This window comes from Gossypium hirsutum, chromosome A07 (genome assembly GCF_007990345.1).
Source record: "Gossypium hirsutum isolate 1008001.06 chromosome A07, Gossypium_hirsutum_v2.1, whole genome shotgun sequence".
Taxonomy (NCBI): domain Eukaryota; kingdom Viridiplantae; phylum Streptophyta; class Magnoliopsida; order Malvales; family Malvaceae; genus Gossypium; species Gossypium hirsutum.
The window spans coordinates 78,458,988-78,481,466 of record NC_053430.1 but is presented as its reverse complement, the minus strand read 5'-3'; the positions used below and the strand labels follow the sequence as shown (position 1 = coordinate 78,481,466).

The 22,479-nt window shown below is 35.4% G+C and overlaps 1 non-coding gene across 1 annotated transcript; it reads left to right on the top strand.

Moving 5' to 3' along the window:
* The first annotated feature begins 1,249 nt into the window (after positions 1-1,249).
* LOC121204007 (small nucleolar RNA R71) lies at positions 1,250-1,356 on the top strand. The gene has a single exon (XR_005898935.1). It is a non-coding gene; the product is annotated as a small nucleolar RNA R71 (small nucleolar RNA).
* The last annotated feature ends 21,123 nt before the right edge of the window (positions 1,357-22,479 follow it).

Genomic DNA, 22,479 nt, shown 5'->3' with positions numbered 1-22,479 from the left:
AGTTTTGAATTTGGTATGATGGTGAATTTAGATAAAAAAAAATGCATGCTTGAAAATGATCATATTGATGATTCAAGATTATGAGTTTTGGTATGAAATTGAATGGCTTAGTATGGTATTTGTGTGTCTTATATTGTTGGTATTTAAATGGTATTGAATATGCTTGATTGAGGGTGGTTGAATATCTATTTTATGACATGAATTGTGCCATTTGAGATTGGTGTATGTACATGTAAATTGGGTGGCAAAATGGCTTGGTAAATAGCATATTTTTGTCCACACGGGCGTGTGTCTCAACCGTGTGTGACACACGGTCAAGTTACACGGTCGTGTGTCCCCTGGTGTGGAAATTAAAATCAAGTCAGTATGATTCACACAGTACAGCACACGAGCGTGTGACTTGGCCTTGTGGCATAAGTCAGTATACCCTACAGGTTTGACATGGCCTAGCACACGGCCTGGCACACGAGCGTGTGTGGCCATTTTTAGGGCATACGGGCTAGCCACATGGGCATGTGTGTTGGTCATGTGACCTGAGTCAGAGACTTACACGAGGTTGGGCACGAGCTAGGACACGGTCATGTGATCCTATTTTGAATGTCCACACGGCTTGTGACACGAGCTTCTCTTTGGCCGTGTGAGACACAGGTCTGGGCCACACAGGCGTGTGTCCCCTGTATTTTGGAAATTTTTCTAAATGTTTCAAAAATTTATTAAGCTATCGGTTTAGTCCTGAACCACTTCTAATGCTTGTTTAGGGCCTCGTAGGCTCATATTAGGGACAATGTGATTGAGTTTGAATGATGATTGCATGAAATTTGAAAATGTATGTTAAATGAATGTTTAATTGTATAGTAAGTCCGATAATGTTTCGTAACCCTATTTCGACATTGAATACGGGTGAAGGGTGTTACAATGATCTTCTCTATAGTATATGCATGCTAGTTTTGCAACCTTTATCTTCTACACTGTAGAGGGTCTTTTCAGAGTTTTAATCATATTTGTTAAAGATGATACCTGAGTTGTTAACGATGTGATCGCATCAAGTTCCATTGTTCCAACAACTCTTCTACTAGTACCAACTCTGGTAGTGGGGTACTGATAATCATTGTTTGCTATTCTTTCAAAAATTTCATATGCTTCATTATAGGATTTGTCAAGCAACGTCCCATTAGCATATGCATCCACCACCACTCGCGTATGAGCATTTAATCCATTGTAGAACATTTTCGTCTGTGTCCAATGCTAAAAACCATGTATCGGGCATTTTCTAATTAGTTCCTTGAAACATTCCCAAGCTTCATATAATATCTCATCTCCATATTGCTTGAATGATGTAATGTTGTTCCTAAGCTTGGCATTCATGTTGGGAGGATTGTACCCAAGCTGAAATATCTGACACAGTTCATTCTAAGATGCCATCGTACCTGATGGTAATGCATTCAACCATGGTCTGGCACGATCTCACAACGAATAAGGGAACAATTTTAATCTAAGTGCATCTTCAGGAACACCCTGCTGCCTGAATGAGTCACAGACTTCAAGAAAAATTCTCAAGTGCAATCTTAGATCTTCAATAGGTAGACCACTAAACTACCTTACGATCTGCAGCATCTGAAATATTGATGGTTTTAATTTAAAGTGTTGAGCTTGAATATATGGCCTAACAATTCTTGGATTTAGATCATCAAAAAATAGGCACTTCATGTTCTCTAATGGTTCTACCTCTATCATCTATAATTCGAGGTATCAACATTCCTTTCATTCTAGAGTACTTGATCTTCTCTAATTGGATCATTTATAATCCTCTCTATTTCTTTTAATTCTTTTCTTCTTTGCCTTAAGATCCTTTCAATTTCAGGATCAAAATAATATTTTGTATCCTCTTGAATACTTCTTCTCATGCACTAATACAAACTTGAAAAATCAAATAAAATACTAATTAATTACTCCAACAAAAATAACATGAAAAATAACAAATCAACTTTTCACCAATGTTGCCGATCCCTGGCAGCGGCGCCAAAAACTTATTGCGTGTAAAATAACTAATGCAATTGTGCAAGTATACACGTCATTCAAGTAATAAAGTGATAAGTAAGTATCGTCTCCACAGGGATTGAAAATTGGTAAGAAATTGAGTATGTTATTATAATATTGTTAATTATACCAAAATATCATACATAATCTTAGAGTGAATAAGAAACTAGAATAATGAATTATTGAATTTAAATGATAAAGAACAAAGAATTGATATGGCAAATAAAATGATGTGGCAATTCACAGAGAATATCAAGAGTATTTCTGTTGTTGAATGAATAGGGTTAGAATTACTCAAGAGAAATGTTTGTATCAAGATAATGCCATGGCAAAATATTGTCTAATCTATTGCCCAGAGATTCGCTACTGAGATCTGCCTCTTTAGGTAGCTCGATCTTGAGCTAAAAATCTAAGTTCATGTACATCTACAGAACTTGGGATTGATAGTTGCAATGAACGTCCTCTCTGTACAACTTGCAACATCTATGTCTAGAGTGCTATAAAATTCTGTCGAGTATTCACTTGCATCAAACGATTCAAGATCCAGTATTCTTAACCTTTTCAGAATTAAAAACACCTAAGAACACATCATACATTCAACTATGTCTAGAGCTTGCATGCATGTATTTAGAATAAGCATGAATCAAATGTAATAGTGATATAGACAATCTCAAATCCTAGGCATTAAAGATGATAAAACATTCACCCAAACAACTCCAACCAAGAAAAGATTTAGTTCATGGGTGGAAAAGTAAACATCACAATAGAATCATTCATCAACATTTCTCAATTAATTTCGAATCACAGAAAATTCAATCTATAAAAATAAAGGCAAAACTGTAGGAAGTTAATTCCACACTCCAGCTTCTCTTTCATCTTCTGATTATATGTGAATCCAAGATAGATTTCTCTTCCCCTTCCTTATGTCTGTATTATGCTCTCTTCTAAGATGCTACCCTTTTTTTCCTTGGAATTCTCCAATGGAGTTCTTCTTTGCACAGAGAGAGAGAGAATTGTTGTTACCAATCTCTTTCTCACGCTGATTCTCCTCCCTTTTTTTTCTTCTCTCTCCTTCTTTTATTGGGTAGATCTGTCTCACCTAAGCACACATTTTTCATTCCTCTTTTCAGGTTGGTTTTTCTGGTACACGTCCAGCTAGCTGAGAGGAAGGTGGATAGAGTGTTGAGTCATCTTCCTGGAATTGCTATGGCAATTCTGTTGGCAATCAATCTTACCAATTGCCACTACAATGTTTCACTTCCTTATTTTCTTTCTACATCCTCTTCATCCTTTTATTCTACCTGCACCTGTGTTCACACAGAACCACACTTGTCCTCCCCAAGTGATAAAAGTAACAAATAATGGCCAATGTAGCTCAATCTAAGCTTTGTTATGCAATGTTCTAAAATTATCTTTAAAATGTAGATGTATTTATTTAATTTCAAATAATTAATTCCATCTAGAGGCCTAAAATATAAGTCTTTTCAAGAGTTATCAGTGTTTGCCCGTGTGAGTATTCGAAAGAAGGCCACACGACTATGTCGCAGGCCATGTTCCAAACCGTATGAGTATTCAATGTTCGGTCACACAGCCGTGTCGCAGGCCGTGTAAACCCAGTACCTAAAATAATAAAGGTACACGACTGTGTGGGGTGGCCTGTATGGCACACAACCGTGTGATAGCCCTTGTCCTAGGCTATGTGCGCCAATTTTAGCCCCTAAAACAAGCCACAGCAAAACCTATTCTTGCACACCAAGACATACCATTTCCATATACATTCATATCATCAAAACACACTCAAAACATACCAATTCAATCATCCTATAAGTTCTAACCAATATGTCATTTAAAGACACCATAATTCACACACCTAAACCATTGAAGAACAAGATTACAATACCAAACTTCAATCATATAACATGAATACTAAAAGACCATTTCATCTCAATCTATACCATCACAACTTACCACTTTAGATAGGCATAACCAAAATGACCATATCCAAATGAGTTTTAATATATACAAGCCAACCCAAAACCCTATATACAAATAGGTACAAATATAGCCAAAACACACTATATGATCAAACTAATCTAAAGTACCTATTACTACAAAGTCCTATACATGCCATTTATAACTATTTTTTTCAAAATAACCAAAAACTACCAAAGTGGTCGACAGACAGTGTGATAGAGCTCCGACAATATTCCAACCGAACGAGCTTTCTGAAGATCTACAAGATAAAGAAAAACAACTACATAAGCAACTAGTGCTTAGTAAGTTCATACAAAAGAACTCAAGCTTACCAAACAAAAATGTCATGATTAAACCATTCAAGCATTGTTTATTCCCTATATGCACATTTCTTCCTAATCACACCACTTCACAAGTTAGTAACCATATACATATATAAGAATATATTATTCATAACATGTAACATATCGTGCATAAGATTCCAATATATAAATCATCAATCACACATTCTATCATCTTTGGTTTCAATTCAAATGTACATAACCATTCCATATCACACAACAAACCTTTACTAAATAGTTCATTCTATGGTTTCCTTTTCAAATACATCATTTTCATTTGTTGTCCTTTTTGGATAACATCCTTTCCAACCTTTTCATTTAATATCCTTTCTGGATAACATCCTTTTCAACCTTTTCATTCAATATCCTTTCTGGATAACGTCCTTTTCACCCTTTTCACTGATTCGGGAATACTGAATGTAATGCCATGGTATCTTTCAACCATAGTCTTTTCCTTTTCGAATATAATACCATGATGTATTTCAATCACGGTTCTTTCCTTTTCTCAAATCAAGACAATCTTAAACATCAATACATAGATACATATATAAAGATATCAATTAATCTTATAAATTCAAATGTAATATTTTAAAATGATATACAAACTTACTTTGACAAAAACGATTGTAGAAACAAAGCCGATGACTAATCCAACACTTTAGCTTTTCCTCAGTTTAACTTCAATTGATTCGTTTCTTGATCTAAATAGTAATTTAACTCAATTAAATAATTCAAATAGCTTAATTTTATAGATTAACTTATAACCCATTTTAATGTAAAATTACGAATTTACCCCTAACATTTGAACTTTTATGCAAATTAGTCTCTAAATCTGAAACTCATAATTAAACCACAGTCGATGAAATACATTGATAGCTGATTTTCTCTAAGGTCCATTACAACCCATGTCTTTCATTATTTCATAAATTATCATTGAATTTTACCATTTTCTCAAATAAGTCCTTAAGCTTAAATTCATTTAAAATTACTTAACAAAATGTGTCTATTTAACAACCAAGCTTAATAATCTATCAATTAAATTCACTAACACTATAGACTCATTCATGGAAAGTCCCTAAAATTTTAACGATTTACAAATTTATCCCCGGGATAGCTAGATTAAGCTAATACGAGTTCAAAAACATAAAAATCATTAAAAACGAGCATCAAATACATACCATGCATACAAAACAAAGCTTGGTTGAAACTTTTGCTTCTCAACTATGGCGGAATCAGATTTCAATAGAAAATGGGGAAAATGATACTAATTTTTACCTTTTGTTCTGTTTAACATATCATTTAATTATTAAATTACAAGATTAACCTTTAAAAACTATTATAATTACACTAAAACCTATCCATAAACATTCACTAACTTAGAATATGGTATAATTACTATCCAAGTCCATTAATTTGCCTTTTCAAAACTATTTGACCCTATTAGCTAATGAAAATCAACGTTTTCACCTTTTTCAATTTAGTCCTTTTTACTTAATTAACTATTTAAACTTTAATATTTCTTAACGAAAATTTAATACGACCCTCATATAATCCTATAAAAATTAAATAAATAATAAAATAATTACTTACTTGTTAGAATCATGGTCCCAAAACCACTGTTTCTGATACCACTGAAAACTGGTTGTTACAAGTAGTTCGTGAAACTTACCCTATTTCAAAAGTCCTACACTGTGAAGACTTAAAATGTGCGAGCTACAGTGGGAGATGTGTCTATTGTTTACTTAAATTTAGAGTACCGCTTGAATAAAAGTTAGTTTAAATGTATTGATTAAAGAACTTATATGATTTTTTGCTGCATGTTAGCAACTTAAGCATATTTTATGTTTTAACTTGTAATGTGTTTGGAGTTTAGGTTGGTTGTTAATGGAAAGTCACTTAGGTGACTAATGTGGAGTTCGATAGATTAGGTTCGGAGATTAGACTGGGTATGGGGTGTTACAACACAACCCCTTTTTTTTATGCTTCTTATAAAAAAAACAATCGGTTAATACAAATAAGGTTCATAGAAATGCCAATGGCTAAATTAATATAGTAGTTCTCTTTTTTAAGTTTATAAAAAATATTTCCAACCAAAATAATTCAAGATTTAAAAATGACAACAACTATACTTGAAATTATATACTGGAATCAACCCAAAAATCAATTTATACATTCCTCAAAATTTGTCATTAAAATGACTTTAAACAAACACGTTTGATGTGAAATAATATTTGATTGTTTGGTGTGAAAGAATCTTGATTTTATTAATATATATAATAACTTTAATCATTGTTGATTAAGAGAATTTTAAACAATATCAAAGTCCAAAAACATATGATGTATAGAATTTAGAAAACTTATATATATAAATTGAAACCATCTAATAAACATATAAAACAACTAGTTTAATAATGACTAAGAACCGATGCAAGGTCACATATTATGACGAACCTTAGGGCTTGATTAATAAAAATGATCGATACTATTATGAATTGTGATTTAAAAATCTACCAATTTATAACATTAAAATTAATCTATCACCATCCAAAAATAATTACCAAGTAATTATCAAATAGCATGTATTAGTAAAAGCAATTTTTTTTATGAACAAAAATACAAATACATATAAGCATGTAGTGTGATAAGTGAAATTTAGCTCAATTTCTTTTCTTCTATGAAAGTTTTAATAGAAACTTTCTTGTTCAACGTTGAGTCTTGATGATTTTATCAAAAAGTAAGCAAATTCAAAATTCATTGATAGAAAACTTTTATTTCAAAATAACTTATATGATACTAAGACACCCCAAAGTCAAGAGCAACGAATCAAAGTCCATATCGATACTAAATCTTTCACCATTCATCTAAGATCATAAAAATAAAATAAGTTAATCAAAACAATTATAATTGATCACAAATTAGCTACAAAAAATCAGATATGAAACATTAAATAAAAGAAACTTCCTATAAAAACTTTGCATCTTGTCGTCTAAGATCTTGGAAATCATAGAGGATAATTTCGATTGTCGATAAAAGGAACTATACTTTAAGCAAGATTATGATAATAAATATTCTCAATAGTAAAACAATCCAATTATTTATATCAAATTTGTAGAATAATAATATGTACGTCAAATATTGGCATAGAGAGAAGTAGTCAAACTAATAACTTAAAACGAATTGAAATAATGAAATTTCTTTTAGTAACCTTTAAAAAAATGGTGAATAAACCAAAATAGTTTAGAACAGAAAAAAATTAATTTGTATGCTTTTGAATATTTCTCTTTCTATAAAAATATGAGGAACAAATTAAAATAATGATGAAAATACGTATACCATATATAGTTCAACGGGAGCTTTATCAGCAAGTTATATATAGTCGTAATGACGTGAACTTCACTATGAACTTGTAAAGACTCGAGTTGATAACGTGTTATAAAACTTAAAAGAAATATATAATGAACAAGAGAGAAGAACAAAAGATACAAGGGTGATTCAACTTTCACATTGGCATCCAATAAGCTTGTACATGCCCTCTACTTATAGGCTTCAAAAATCATAGGTTACAAAGCATTAAGGACCAACATTTAGTTTATGTTCTTACAATCATCAAATTTTGTTTTAGAATAGTAATGGGTTTTCTTTAAATTTTCTAAAAAATAAGCTACAACTCAACTCCCAAATCACTGTCTTTTGGGGGAGATGATGTTTTGTTTTCTCTTATGGGTACATAGGATTATAAACTTTAAAGAATTCAAGATGCCATGCAAAACATGATGCTAAAAACCGTCACTTTCAACTGTTCTGGGAATAACTCTTATTTATTATTTTGTTACTTTCCTTGTTTGTGTGTTCAATTTGCATTTTATTTTTGCTTTATTCTTTTCCCCGTGAAATTTCTTTCTTTGTTGACTTTCTTATGTGAATCTTTTTAATATTTCTTGGTTGGAGACATTAAGGGCCATCTGATATTGGTATCAGTCTGCCAATATTTATAATTGCAGAATGTGTCTTAATATAGTTGGATCCAGAGTCAAGCTGTTCTATCGTTGGTCAGGCATATAGAACTTTTTCAACAAAGATATTTTTCTTGTATGACCAGGTTTTGTATTTTCTGAAAACTTAACATCTTTACCTCCTCTTTTTTGTTGGTTGCAGCTTTCTGCTAGTGTTCCTTTCTTAAATGCCTTCCCTTCCATGTCTATCAAGGTTGAAAAGAACATTGAATTTACAATTTATGGTCTTTGTCAACAGGTTCACTCGGATAATGTGTTTGGGAAACAAATGATAAGAATCTTGAGGTGAAACCGTCCTACTTTCTTATTTTCATCTATTATAAGTTGGCTTAATTTTGTGAGTGAATTAGTTATTTCTCAGTAAGTTATTTGCACACATTTTTTAACCTATAGGCATTTCGTATTGTTTTAAATTCTTTTGATGTTAGATTAAAACTTAAAAGATGTTTAGCTAGGTTGGAATGTTACAAAACATCCATTTTTCTCCTCTCTCTATCTTTGGCTAAATTGTTTTTACAGAACACCTCTTTTTCTCTTTGGTTGAAATGCAATAAATTTTGAACTTAGAGAATTAAGACATATTACAGTCAATACCTTTTATTTATTTACAATCATGGAGGCAAAAAGGCGAAAATAGGGAGCTTGGATGAATTGATGTTGGTTTATACAAACATACACTGGTTATTAGTTGAAAATCAACACCTCTTTGTTGACATTTTTCTTTTCAGAGTTGAGGCTATGCACTTTTGGGTATTTATGCTACGCCAACTTTGCTTGCAAAGGAAAAACTATTTCTTGATCAAGGATGGCAGGTATACAACTATATATTATCTTTTAATTTTTCCTTGACATCATATCTTATTTTTTATTTTTTTTCCGCAACTTTTACTGGAAATAATGTCAATGATATGGGAGTTAGGCTATGAATATATCTGCTGGTTTATTTATTTTATGGAACACATTTTCTTGGTGCCTTTAGAGTTTCATGTCTTTGATGGTAAGCATGGTAATGTCTTTGACCTAAAAGAACATAGTAATGAACAATATAAAATCTAGGTTCAGGCTAGACAAAGCTAATAATTTAGCAACTATTAGTTCATATCCTTTCCCCTATCTTCCTCATAACTTCTAGAATGAACTTTTAATTGTAGAAATGAGGCATCATATAATATAGTTGCCTTCCTATCTTTCCTTGTGTCCTGAGTGAGATTCTTTCTAGGGCATGCTTTTATATATATGTGAGATTCAACCGTAAGAGACTAAAAGGTCGTATTGGAGAAGAAGACTGTTGTATGGCTCTATCTACTCTTTGTAATACATGTATGATAAACCGTAATTTATACATATTTTTATCTCATGCTTAGCACATTTATGGATGGTTTCTCCTTAGGATTGGTGAATTCGATGCTCCTAATCCTTTAATTTCATATTTTATACTTAGGTGAGCATAGGAGAGTAAAAAGAGCGAGAAACGGGCCGAAAATGGAGAAAATGGACCCACGTGGGAAATCAACACGGCTTGGACTTCCTCAAACGGGCATGTCACACGGGCGTGTCCCTTTGGCAGGATCGAAGCACGACTTACATGGGTAGACTACATGCTTGTGCCTGTTCAACAGCCTTAACTACAAGCTGGAGTAATCACACATAGGGGTGTCACACATGCGTGTTCCTGCCGAGCCCAAGTTTAGTCCAATTTGGAAAAGAGCACTTTTGAGGGCTTCTAAGCATCCTAAAGCCTATAAAAACACCCTAGAGGAGGAGGAGAAGGGGGGACGCGGAGTAGAAAGCAAGGAATTACTCAAGGAAAGCTAATGATCCATTTCAGAAATAGGATTCATCATCAAGACAAAAGATCTCCTTTCAAATTCCCTCAAGAGTTTTGGGTTTTCTTATGTTTTGATATCTTTATGCTTTTGAGATGTTTTCTTTCATAAGTATGAATTAAAATGCCTAAATACCTAAGAGGAATGAAACTTAAGACGGATCTTGTTATTATTATCTTAATTGTATGATAAATATTTGACTTGTTCTTAATTATGTGTTCTTAATTCTTGTTTTGATATTCCAGGATATTGATTCAAGTTAATGCTTTTATTCAGAGGAGGAAGAGACCCTGTCTAAGAGTAAATTTGTCGTAATTAAGCGGAGTTGATTGCGCGCCTACAGATAGGGTGATAAGATTTTGCCGGATTAGGGTGAAACCTAATAAGGGAATCCATAGATCGAGTTAATGCAATTCTAGGAAGTTAATTAGAAAGAGATTTCAATTATTCAACCTAGGGTTAGACGTTATTAGTCTCGAGAGAGATAATAATATAACTTAAGGATTTTTACGGATCAAGTCAAATGAATAAATCGTCTGATTTAGAGTCAAATAACAAGTGAAGTATAGGTGGATTTTTCCTTAGGTATTGCCTTAATCAATCGAATTTTCCCAAAAGTATTTTCCCAAGTTTTCTTTTTATGCATTCTTAGTTTAATAATTAGTTTAGATAACCAAACCTCTTAATTTTTTAGGCTAGATAATGAAAAAGAGGTAAATACTAGTACTCGTGGTTCCTTTGGGTTCGACAATCTGGTCTTACTAAACTATACTGCTGTTCGATAGGTACACTTGCCTTAGTCGTGATAATAAGTTAGTCTCAAGAACAATTCATTCATAAATCTTTAAAACCTATCGTGAATATCACATATCAAGTTTTTGGCGCCGTTTCTGGGGAACTAGGATATTAGGAACACTCGATTTTTATTACTTTAGCCATTTTACTTTTATTGCAATTTAAAATTTTATTTTCTTTTCTAATTATTCATTTATTTTCTTCTCATAGGTTTTTCTAGTTTATGACCAGAAGAAACCTGTCAGGACCACTACTTTTTTACGGTGAGATCGACCGCACAGTTCGCAAAAAGTAAAGAGAAAGAAAGCGATGCCTAAGATACACAAAGGACGAGCAAGAGGACGATACTTCAACCACAACCGAGGAGATGGCTGAAAACCAAGAAAATCTGCTACCTCCTGTGATTGCTGCTGATCTAGTAAATCAGAATCCTACTCCACGCACTATGTATGATTATGCTAAACCTAATTTAACAGGAACTGAATCAAGCATAGTTAGGCCTGCTGTTGCTGCAAATAATTTCAAACTGAAACCTAACACCATTCAAATGATCCAACAGTTTGTTCAGTTTGATGGGTTACAGGACAGGATCCCAACGCTTACTTGGTGATTTTTTAGAATTTTGTGACACTTTCAAAATTAATGGCGTTTCTGATGATGCCATTCGCCTTCGGTTATTCCCTTTTTCATTGAGAAACAAAGCTAAACAGTGGTTGAACTCGTTACCGCAAGGGTCAATCACTATTCGGGAACAAATGACTGAAAAGTTTTTATTAAAATATTTTTCGCCGGCTAAAACAGCCAAATTACGTAATGATATCTCCTCTTTTGTGTAGATGGATTTAGAAACACTATACGATGCATGGGAGAGATACAAGGACCTTTTGCGAAGATGCCCTTACCATGGGTTACCACTTTGGCTACAGGTTCAAATGTTTTACAATAGCTTAAATCCTTCGACTTGGCAGATGATTGACGCAGCCGCTGGTGGAACTATTATTAATAAGACACCTGAGGCGGCTTACAAATTTATTGAGGAGATGTCACTGAATAACTATCAGTGGCAAGTTATGAGGACAAAACCAACGAAGGCAGCTAGTGTTTTCAACCTCGATACGGTTACTATGCTATCTAACCAAGTAGAACTCTTAAATAAAAAGATTTACAATTTGTGTGGTTCTACTCAGGTACATCCAGTGATGCGGTGCGATTCGAATGGAGGAAGAGCATACACAGAATATCAACCTTCAACCCTAGTATTGAGGAGGAACAAATCCAATATATGGGTAATAATAGCTCTAGACCCCAAAATAACCCGTATAGTAACACTTATAATGCAGGTTGAAGGAACCATCCTAATTTCTCGTAGGGCGGTCAAGGAAATCAAAGGCCACAACATCCTTCGAGTTTTCAACAACCACCTTACCAACAGGAAAAGAAGCTGAAACTTGAGGAGATGTTAACAAAATTCATCTCAGTGTTAGAAACTCATTTCTAGAATACCGAGACAGCCTTTGAGAATCAACAAGCATCAATCTAAGGGCTCGAAACTCAGATAGGTTAACTCGCCAAACTGATTTCTGAATGACCATAAGGTAGTTTACCGAGTAACACTGAATCTAACCTAAGGGAGCAAATCAATGAAATTACCATTCAAGATGAGGGAGGGGTAGTTGCACCTGAACCAGAACCGAGGCAAGAAACTGTGGTAAGTAAAGGTAAGGGTGAGGTGGACCACAATGACCAGAAACCAGTAAGTAAAGAATACAAACCTCGTGTGTCATACCCAAATGCGACAAGCAAAGACTGCACAGAAGAAAATTTAGGTAAATTCCTTAAATTATTAAAAAAATTACATATTAACTTACCGTTTATTGAAGCTCTTTCGCAGATACCAAACACAGTAAAATTCTTAAAGGAGCTTTTAACAAATAAACGAAAGTTGGATGAGGCGTCGCATGTGGAGTTGAATGCAGTTTGCTCAGCCATTCTATAGAATAAGCTACCCAACAAATTGAAAGACCCAGGGAGTTTTACGATTCCTTGTTTAATTGGTAGTTTAGATGTTCACAATGCATTGGCTGACTTAGGGGCAAGCATTAATGTTATGCCTTATAAAATGTTTAAACAGCTAGGTCTTGGGAAACCCAAACAAATTAGGATGAGTATTCAATTGGCTGATAAAACCATTAGATTTCCTAGGGGTATCATTGAAGATGTTCTTGTTAAAATCGATAAATTTATATACCCAGTAGACTTTGTTGTTCTAGACATGGAAGAGGATAGTAACGCACCTCTGATTTTAGGACAACCATTTTTAGCGACTGCTAAGACCATTATTGATGTTGGCACAGGTGAACTCACACTTCGAGTGGGAGATGAAATAATCACCCTTCAAGCTCGTAATTCGAGTAACACATAAAAAATTGAAGGTGGTTTTATAAATCATTCTACTAAAACTGACCACGTGGTGTAACCTACTTTACAGGAAATAAGTTCGAAGAACCTACACGAGCCGTGTTCAAGCAAATCACAGGACCTATCTATGAAGAACGAAGGCTACAAATTAAGGAGCTAGGTGAATGATGGACACAGAAATGGAGAACACCTGATAAATTGAAACCGAGCCAAGATGAGCTCAATGTCGTACCAAATCAACTTAAGTTTGGAGACAAAGTACTACTAGATGCAGCAGATCCTCGCATTGCCACTTCTGAACCTAATGAAGAAATTCCTCTTACGGTACCTAGTATTTTCCTATATGGTACAGTCGAGGTAATGCATCCCAAATTCGGCACCTTTAAGGTAAGCAATACTCATCTTAAACCTTATGTTGATAAAACTGATAGCAGGGATGAGGAGTGTAAACTCCTCGCACCACCTTGACCATGCAGAAGAGAGGTAAGTCCAGCTTAAGACTATAAATAAGCGCTTCTCGGGAGGAAACCCGAGCACTAACAGTAATGATTTATTTATATTCTAGCTTTTTACATCTAACCTACTAACTAAATCTTAAAACACGGGGTTTTTCCCTTCACACGGCCAGGAACACGGGCATGCCTTAGGCCATGCTCACACCATAGAAGGAGACACGACCGTGCGATACGACCGTGTGAAAACAGGGAAAGATTTTTCCCCAACACGGAACGCTATAAGTTGCCACGGCAGTGCGACAGGGCCGTGGGCAAAATTGCCAAAACAACACGGGCATGAGACACGCTCGGGCCTTGGAAACCGTGGTTGAAACTGAGAATGTAACACGGGCGTGCTGCACGCCCGTGCCATCCATCCGTGGTCGATACTATTAAAATGAACACAGGTGTAGACCTATGTACACGGGCGTGGGAGAAGCAAACCTACACGTCCAAGCAACACGGGTGTGGCCTGAATGTCAGACGCGCTCAAATTCAAAATTCGTGAATCACACGGGCAAAAATTAGGCCATACGGGCGTGTCCCACGGCCGTGTGCCCTAAAATCTATATAAACCCCTCACTATTCATCATCTCCCTCCCCAAAAATCCCTAACCCTAGCCGCTGCAACTTCATACGCCCTACCCCACGCCCGTGCGCCGCCTACAACACCGATTCTGACGCCCTAAACTCCTTCCTTTTGTATTTTTTACTCTTTTCTCTCTATTTTTCTTTAAATATGTTGCTTATTTCATTATTTCTCTACTATATTGAACTATTTTGAATGAATATTCATAGTTAGAATATTAATATACTCATGCTTGTTTTATAAAAATTGTCATTTTAGTTGCTACATTTTGTTATACTCTTTCATTTGTCCTTGTTTCCATAAAATTTATGCTTACCCATATACATTCATTCATATTCCCGTTGCATTATTCTCATAATCCTATAACTTGATATACTTAGTTGTTTTAGTTTGTATCATCTAGTACGTAAATCTCATGAAATATTCATATTTAGTCTTGATTTTCCATACTATTCTTGGGGCATATTGGTTAAACATCGATTTTTTCACTGCAGATATACTATGTCATTCTCACGAGAAAAGAAAACTGCTATCTCCGCCTCTAAGAAAAGGAAAGGAGCAGCGTCATCCTCGGGTCCTACCGCGAAGATTCGCCACCCGTTTCTCTAGGTTCTACCCTAGGAGGAATTATATCAGATATTATGGGCACGACTCCTAGGTGCAGGTCGCGGCATTGACTGAGCAGCACTTGAACAGATTCATTTGGCTGATGTGGTCCGAGCCCTTCTAACGACTGACCCATGGGGGCTTTTCTTTGAGATCGTCGAGCTGACATATCTCGAGTTCACATTGGAACTCTACTCGACGTTCCATCTACAAACCGTCATGACCAACTTCAACGATCCTGGAATGATCCAGTTCTGCCTTGGTGGTCTAGTACGCCAGCTGAGCGTGCCCGAGTTTGGGGTTGCACTAGGGCTATACACGGAGGAGTTCATGGATGACAATGAACTGGATACCCTCCACCACAACCACCACTACTCCCCCTCAAAATGCTAGAGGGACCTCGTCCCTGCCTCAGCCACCTACGATCCTAGCCACTCCAAGGCATCGGCTCTCCCTCCATCATTAAGGTATCTATACGCCATCTTGGCTCACACTCTGACAGGGAGACGAGAGAGCACCAGCATCGTCACCACTCACGACGCCTATTTCTTATGGAGCATGGCAAACAGGCACGTCCTCAACCTTGCTTACTTCATTGCCCTCGCCATAGCTACCATGAGATATAATATTCTTTGCGCGCAGCACTTGTGGAACCCAACCTCTACCACCACCAGAGTATCCTCCTCCACCCTCATTAATACATTGGAAGATTACTTTCCATAACGCCAATTCAAGGAATCTATTCATAACTCAGGAAGTTTCATTTTTGTAACAGTCTAGTTTTGACCCTAGTCGAAATAATGGTTCCAGGACCACAAATCTGAGTTCAAAAAATATTTTAATATTATTTTCTGTGTCTATGATATGTAAATTTAAGTCTGTGAAATTTTAGTAATTAAATTTGTCTGTTTCTGTGCTTAATTATGAAAAAGAATTAAATAGCGTAAAGTGTAAAAGTTGAGTGCTAAATGTTAAAGCATCTAATTGGCTTGGCTTTTAAAATAAAGGTCCTTGCATGTCAAATTTGCCATTTTTTAGTGGTGGACAAATATGGACATTAGTAGGTGAATTTTTACATGTAAATAATAAGGGTAAAATTGGTATATGGCTTATAATGTGTAATAAAATAAAATAAACATAAAATGGCCATGCATTTTCACCTTGTTCAGCCAAAAATTAGAGAAAGAAGAAGCCATTGAAGCATTTTGATGTTCGGCTACTGCATGTCTTAATAGGTGAGCTTATTTTGCTCAGTTTTTGATAATTTCTACGTTTCGGTGATCGTTGCTTTGTGTTCTTCAAAACCCATGTCTAAATTTCTATTTTTGTTGAAGATTATAAAATGTGCCATTGATGATTATATGACTTTGTAGTGCTTTTATATGGATTATGAAAGATATATGTAAGACTATCGTGTTTTGTTCTTGAATTTTTGATGAAATGAGCTATTTGGGCTAAATTGTAAAAATGAGTTTTGAGGGACTAAATTGTGAATTCAATGTGTTATTTGGACTTGTATGGAAGCCATGTATATTCGGTTAAGCTAAAGTCTTGGTGAATTTTGCATATTTGTGATTTTATGGAAAATGGACTAAATTGTCAAAGTGTGAAAATGTAAGGGCTAAAATGCAAAGTTCCTTAAATGTGTGTATATGGATTAAATTGAATGAAATGAATAATTGAATGGTGGGATTTGCGTTGTATTAGATATCGTGTAAGATATTGAATTACATGTAAGACCACGCCCGGGATGTCGGCGTTGTACTTGTTTACGAGTATATGTATTGTTTCTGAACTGTTTGATGATAGAGTACGAAATATGAGAATAAGCATATGAAATGTATAACTTATACAGATACGTATGAATAGTACTAAAATTCTGAATATGAAAGACTCTGTCTCTATGAAATATGTATGGAATTTGGAAATGAAGCATGACATAAATGCAAACAAAAGAGCACGGTTAAGCTTATGAATTATTCTATGAAATGGCTATAAATCTTTATGGTTGAATTGTACTTATATGCTTTAGTAGTTAGACCAATTGTATTTGGCTTACTAAGCTCTTTGTAGCTTATTCTGTGTGATTTCTGCCTGTTTTACAGTTATCGTAGCTACTGAAGGCTCGGGGATAATCGAGGATTGTCACCACACTATCGAACTCATTTTGATACTTTTTGAAAGTGTAAATATTTTAAAGTATGGCATGTATAGGCTAGAAGGTCTATGTATTAAGTTTTGATTTGTAAATATATGTCAGGCCATGAGAATTGGCTAGCAAATGGTATGAATGTGTTAAGTTTTGATACAGTTTTGAATGGGTTATTGAATGATGTTGATTTAGTTGTAATGAAGCATGTTTTGAGCATGTAATTGGCTGAAATTTGTTTTATGAATGTTGTTTAACATTACTAGTAGGAAAGACTTATATAGGGGTGACAAGTTGGCTTAAACCAATCCTGCATTGTGCCACATGGTTAAGACACACGGGCGTGTCATATGACCGTGGGCTTAAGTCAGGAGCTAGCTAAATACCACACGGCCGTGTCTGTTGGCCATGTGAAAAAGTCAGTATAAGATCTCTTTTTGGCACGGTTGGATCATATAGGTGTGTCTGGTGCCCGTGTGTACCACACGGCTTAGTCACACGGGCATGTGACTTTTAACAGTTTTAAAAGATTTGGTTAAGTTCTGAAAATTCTGAATGTGTTCATTTTAGTCCAGACCATTCTTAAAAGTACATTTTAGGCCTCGTAGACCATCTTAAGAGATGATTGCTTATGAAATGATGTTATATGATATTTGTGATTCTGAATTGGTTTGAAATGTTCTGTTTGTCTGGTAATGCCCCTTACCTATTTCGACGACAGATACGGGATAGGGGTGTTACATTTTATTGGTATTAGAGCTATGGTTTAGTCGGTTCTAAGACTACCATAGCGTATGTGAGTCTAGCTATACATGCCACATATCTGAAACTATGATAGTGTGATGAATCCTGACATTGAAATATACTTTTATATAGCAGTGGATCCCAATAGAGCCATAGCTGACGATGTTGAAAGCAATGCGCCTGCCCCCACATAAGGGATGGTGTAAGATGATTCACAACCGGCTATGAGTAGCCATGATAGCGAGGTTAAGCAAGCTTTCTATCAGATGATGAACGATTGGTTCACTCAGTATATTAGAACCAATCTGGCTGTACAACAACCTCCACCCCCAGTTAATTCTCCTTAAACCCCCGTTATGCCCTTTGTGAATCCGGTTCAGTTAAGTAGACCACCAGTTGATAAGATTAGAAAGTATAAGGCTGAAGAGCTCCAAGCTACAATGAACGATGATGCTGAAAGAGCCAAATTCTGCCTAGAGAATACAATACGAGTGTTTGATAAAATGTCTCTGAATCCTGAGGAGTGTGTAAAATGTGTTGTTTCCCTCCTGAGAGATACAGCTTACCATTGGTGGAAAACTTTAATGTCTGCGGTTCCGAGTGAACGGGTTACTTGGGATTTCTTCCAAACTGAATTTTAGAATAAATACATTAGTCAGAGATTCATTGATCCGAAACGTAAAGAGTTTCTCGAGCTTAAACAAGGTCATATGACTGTTACTGAATACGAACGTGAATTTGTGAGATTAAGCCAGTATGCTTGGGAATGTGTATCGAATGAAGCAATAATGTGCAAAAGGTTTTAAGATGGCCTAAACGAAGATATCCATCTGTTAGTGGGGATTTTGAAGCTAGAGATGTTAGAAAGAGATCTTCGGGTAAAGCATTTCAATTTGAGTCAAAGAAATTTTGAGATGATCGAAACTGTTCAAAAACTGATGTAAGATATTCGAACCGAGATCGAGCTAGATTGCACTCGAATTCTAGAGCTCTTGTTACTTCTGTTGCAAGTATTAGAAATGTCCGATTTGAGATACATGAATGTAAACACTGTGGTAAAAGACATCTGTGAAATTGTAGATTGAATGACCAAGCCTGTTTTCGATGTAGATCTCTAGATCATTTTGTAAGAGATTGTTCTAAACCTACTGAGCAAGAGAATGTACAAAATCTGAGACCGAGTAACACCTCAGCTAGAGGTAGACCTTCTAGAAATTCGAGAAATGTAAGTGGTGGTCAAAGAGCTACTGGGGATATTGTTGTTAGATCTGGGGCCAGAGCACTTACCAGAGCCTATGCTATTCGAGCTCGTGAGAAAGCTTCATCACCAGACGTGATTACTGGTACTTTTACTCTTTATGATACTTCTGTGATTGCATTGATAGACCCTAGATCAACGCATTCTTATATTTGTATGAATTTAGTACATAGTAAGACTTTGCCTGTAGAGTGTACTGAATTCGTAATCAGAGTATCGAACCCCTTAGGCAAAAGTGTTTTGGTTGATAAAGTCTGCAAGAATTGCCCGTTATTGATTCGAGATATCTATTTTCCTTATGATCTGATGCTTTTGCCTTTCGACGAATTTGATATAATTCTAGGAATGGACTGGTTGACTTTGCACGATGCTATTGTGAATTGCAAATGAAAATTCATTAATTTAAGGTGTAAAAGTGATGGGATAATTCGAATTGAGTCTAGTGATATGAATGGACTACCAGCTGTGATATCTGCAATGAAAGCACGAAAATATGTAAAGAAAGGTTGTGAAGCCTACTTAGCTTATGTGTTAGATTCAAAAGTGAATGATAAGAAAGTTGAATCAGTGTCTGTTGTCTGCGAATTCTCTGATGTGTTTCCTGAAGAACTACCTGGTTTGCCTCCAATTCGAGAAGTTAAGTTTGGCATTGAATTAGTACCTAGTACTACTTCGGTTTTAATAGCCCCGTATAGAATGGCTCCAACCGAGTTGAAAGAATTAAAATATCAATTGCAAGAATTGACCGATCGAGGATTTGCTAGATCGAACTTTTCACCATGGGGTGCTCCTATTCTGTTTGTGAAAAAGAAAGATGGCACAATGAGAATGTGTATTGATTACCGTCAACTTAATAAAGTGACTATAAAGAACAAATACCCTCTGCCTAGAATTGATGACTTATTCGATCAGTTGAAAGGTGCTACTGTATTTTCTAAGATAGATTTGAGACTGGGTTACTACCAATTGCAAGTAAAGGATTCTGATATTCTGAAACTGCTTTTAGAACGAGGTACGGGCATTATGAATTTTTAGTTATGCCTTTTGGATTAACGAATGCACCTACTATCTTTATAGATTTGATGAATAGAATATTCAGACCATATTTAGATCAATTTGTTGTAGTATTCATTGATAACATATTGATTTATTCACGTGATGAATCTGAACATGCCAAGCATTTGAGATTAGTGCTACAAACTCTGCGAGATAAATAGTTGTATGCGAAATTCAGTAAATGTGAATTCTGGTTGCAAGAAGTTGGCTTGCTGGGCCATATTGTATCAGCCTCCGGAATCCGAGTTGATCTGAGCAAAATTTCAGCTATTCTAGATTGGAAACCTCCGAGGAATGTTTCTGAAGCCCGCAGTTTTCTGGGACTTGCTAGTTACTACAGACGATTTGTAAAAGATTTTTCTGTGATAGCAACTCCATTGACAAAGTTACTTCAAAAAGATGTAAAATTTAAATGGTCTGAAAAGTGTCAGAAAAGTTTTAATCGATTAAAAACTCTGTTAACTGAAGCTCCCGTACTTGTGCAACCTGAATCAGGTAAAGAATTTGTTGTTTATAGTGATGCTTCGTTGAACAGAGTCGGTTGTGTTTTAATCCAAGAAGGAAAAGTTATAGCATATGCCTCGAGACAACTGAAGCCGCATGAAAAGAATTATCCGACCATGACCTCGAGTTAGCTGCTATTGTGTTTGCTTTGAAGATCTGGTGTCACTATCTGTTTAGTGAGAAATGTCACGTGTTTTCTGATCATAAAAGTCTGAAGTACTTAATGAAGCAAAAAGACTTGAATCTGCGACAGAGAAGATGGTTAGAACTATTAAAAGATTACAAACTTGTGATTGATTATCGTCCAGGAAAAGAAAATGTTGTTGCTGTGCCTTAAGTCGAAAATCATTATTTGCTTTGTGTGCAATGAATGCTCATTTAGTTCTGTCTGATGATAGTTCAGTTTTAGCTGAATTAAAATCAAGACCCTTGTTTTTACAGTAGATTTTCAAAGCTCAGAAGATTGATAATGAGATATTGGCTAAACGAACTCAGTGCGATGTAGAGACTAGTTTAGAATTCAGAGTTGATAAAGATGATTGTTTGAGATTCAGAAATAGAATTTGTGTTTCGAGAAATCCGGAGTTAATTCAAATGATTTTGAGTGAAGCTCACAGTAGTCGTTTATCTGTACATCCGGGAAGTATAAAAATTTATAATGATCTGTAGCAGCATTATTGGTGGTCTGGAATGAAAAGAGATATCCCTGATTTTGTTTCAAAGTGTTTAATCTGTCAGCAAGTTAAAGCTGAACATCAGGTACCATCTGGGTTACTACAACCTATTATGATTCCAGAGTGGAAATGAGACCGAGTGACCATGGATTTTGTTTCGAGTTTGCCCCTGTCTCCAAGAAAGAAAGATTCAATTTGGGTTGTAGTTGACAGATCGACGAAGTTAGCCCATTTTATTCCAGTACGATCTAATTTCTCACTTGATAAGTTAGCTGAGCATTATATTTCTGATATTGTGAGATTGCATGGTGTACCATTGTCGATTGTGTCAGATAGAAACCCAAGATTCACATCGCGATTCTGGAAGAAATTACATGATACTCTGGGTACTAAATTGCAGTTTAGCACTGGTTTTCATCCGCAAATAGATGATCAATTTGAACGGATTATTCAGATACTCGAAGATATGTTGAGATGTTGCATTCTTGAGTCTGAAGGTGCGTGGGAATAATATCTATCTTTGATTGAATTTTCTTATAATAATAGCTTTCAATCGAGCATTAAAATGGCACCGTACGAAGCCTTATATGGTAGAAAGTGTAGAACTCCATTATATTGGACTGAACTCAGTGAGAATAAGATTTACTGTATTGATATGATAAAAGAAACTGAACAGAAGGTCAAAGTAATCCGAGATAGTCTGAAAGCTGCCTCCGATCGTCAGAAATCATATGCAGATTTAAAAAGAAAAGATATCGAATTTAAGATCGATGATAAAGTGTTTCTAAAAGTATCTCCGTGGAAGAAACTGTTCCAATTCGGTAAAAAGGGCAAGTTGAGTCCGAGGTTCATCGGACCATATGAAATCATCAAACAAGTTGGGCCGGTTGCTTATAGATTGAGGCTACCCTCTGAGTTAGAAAAGATTCGTAATGTGTTTCACGTATCAATGCTTTGACGATACAAATCTGATCCTTCGCATGTAATTTCACCATCTGAGA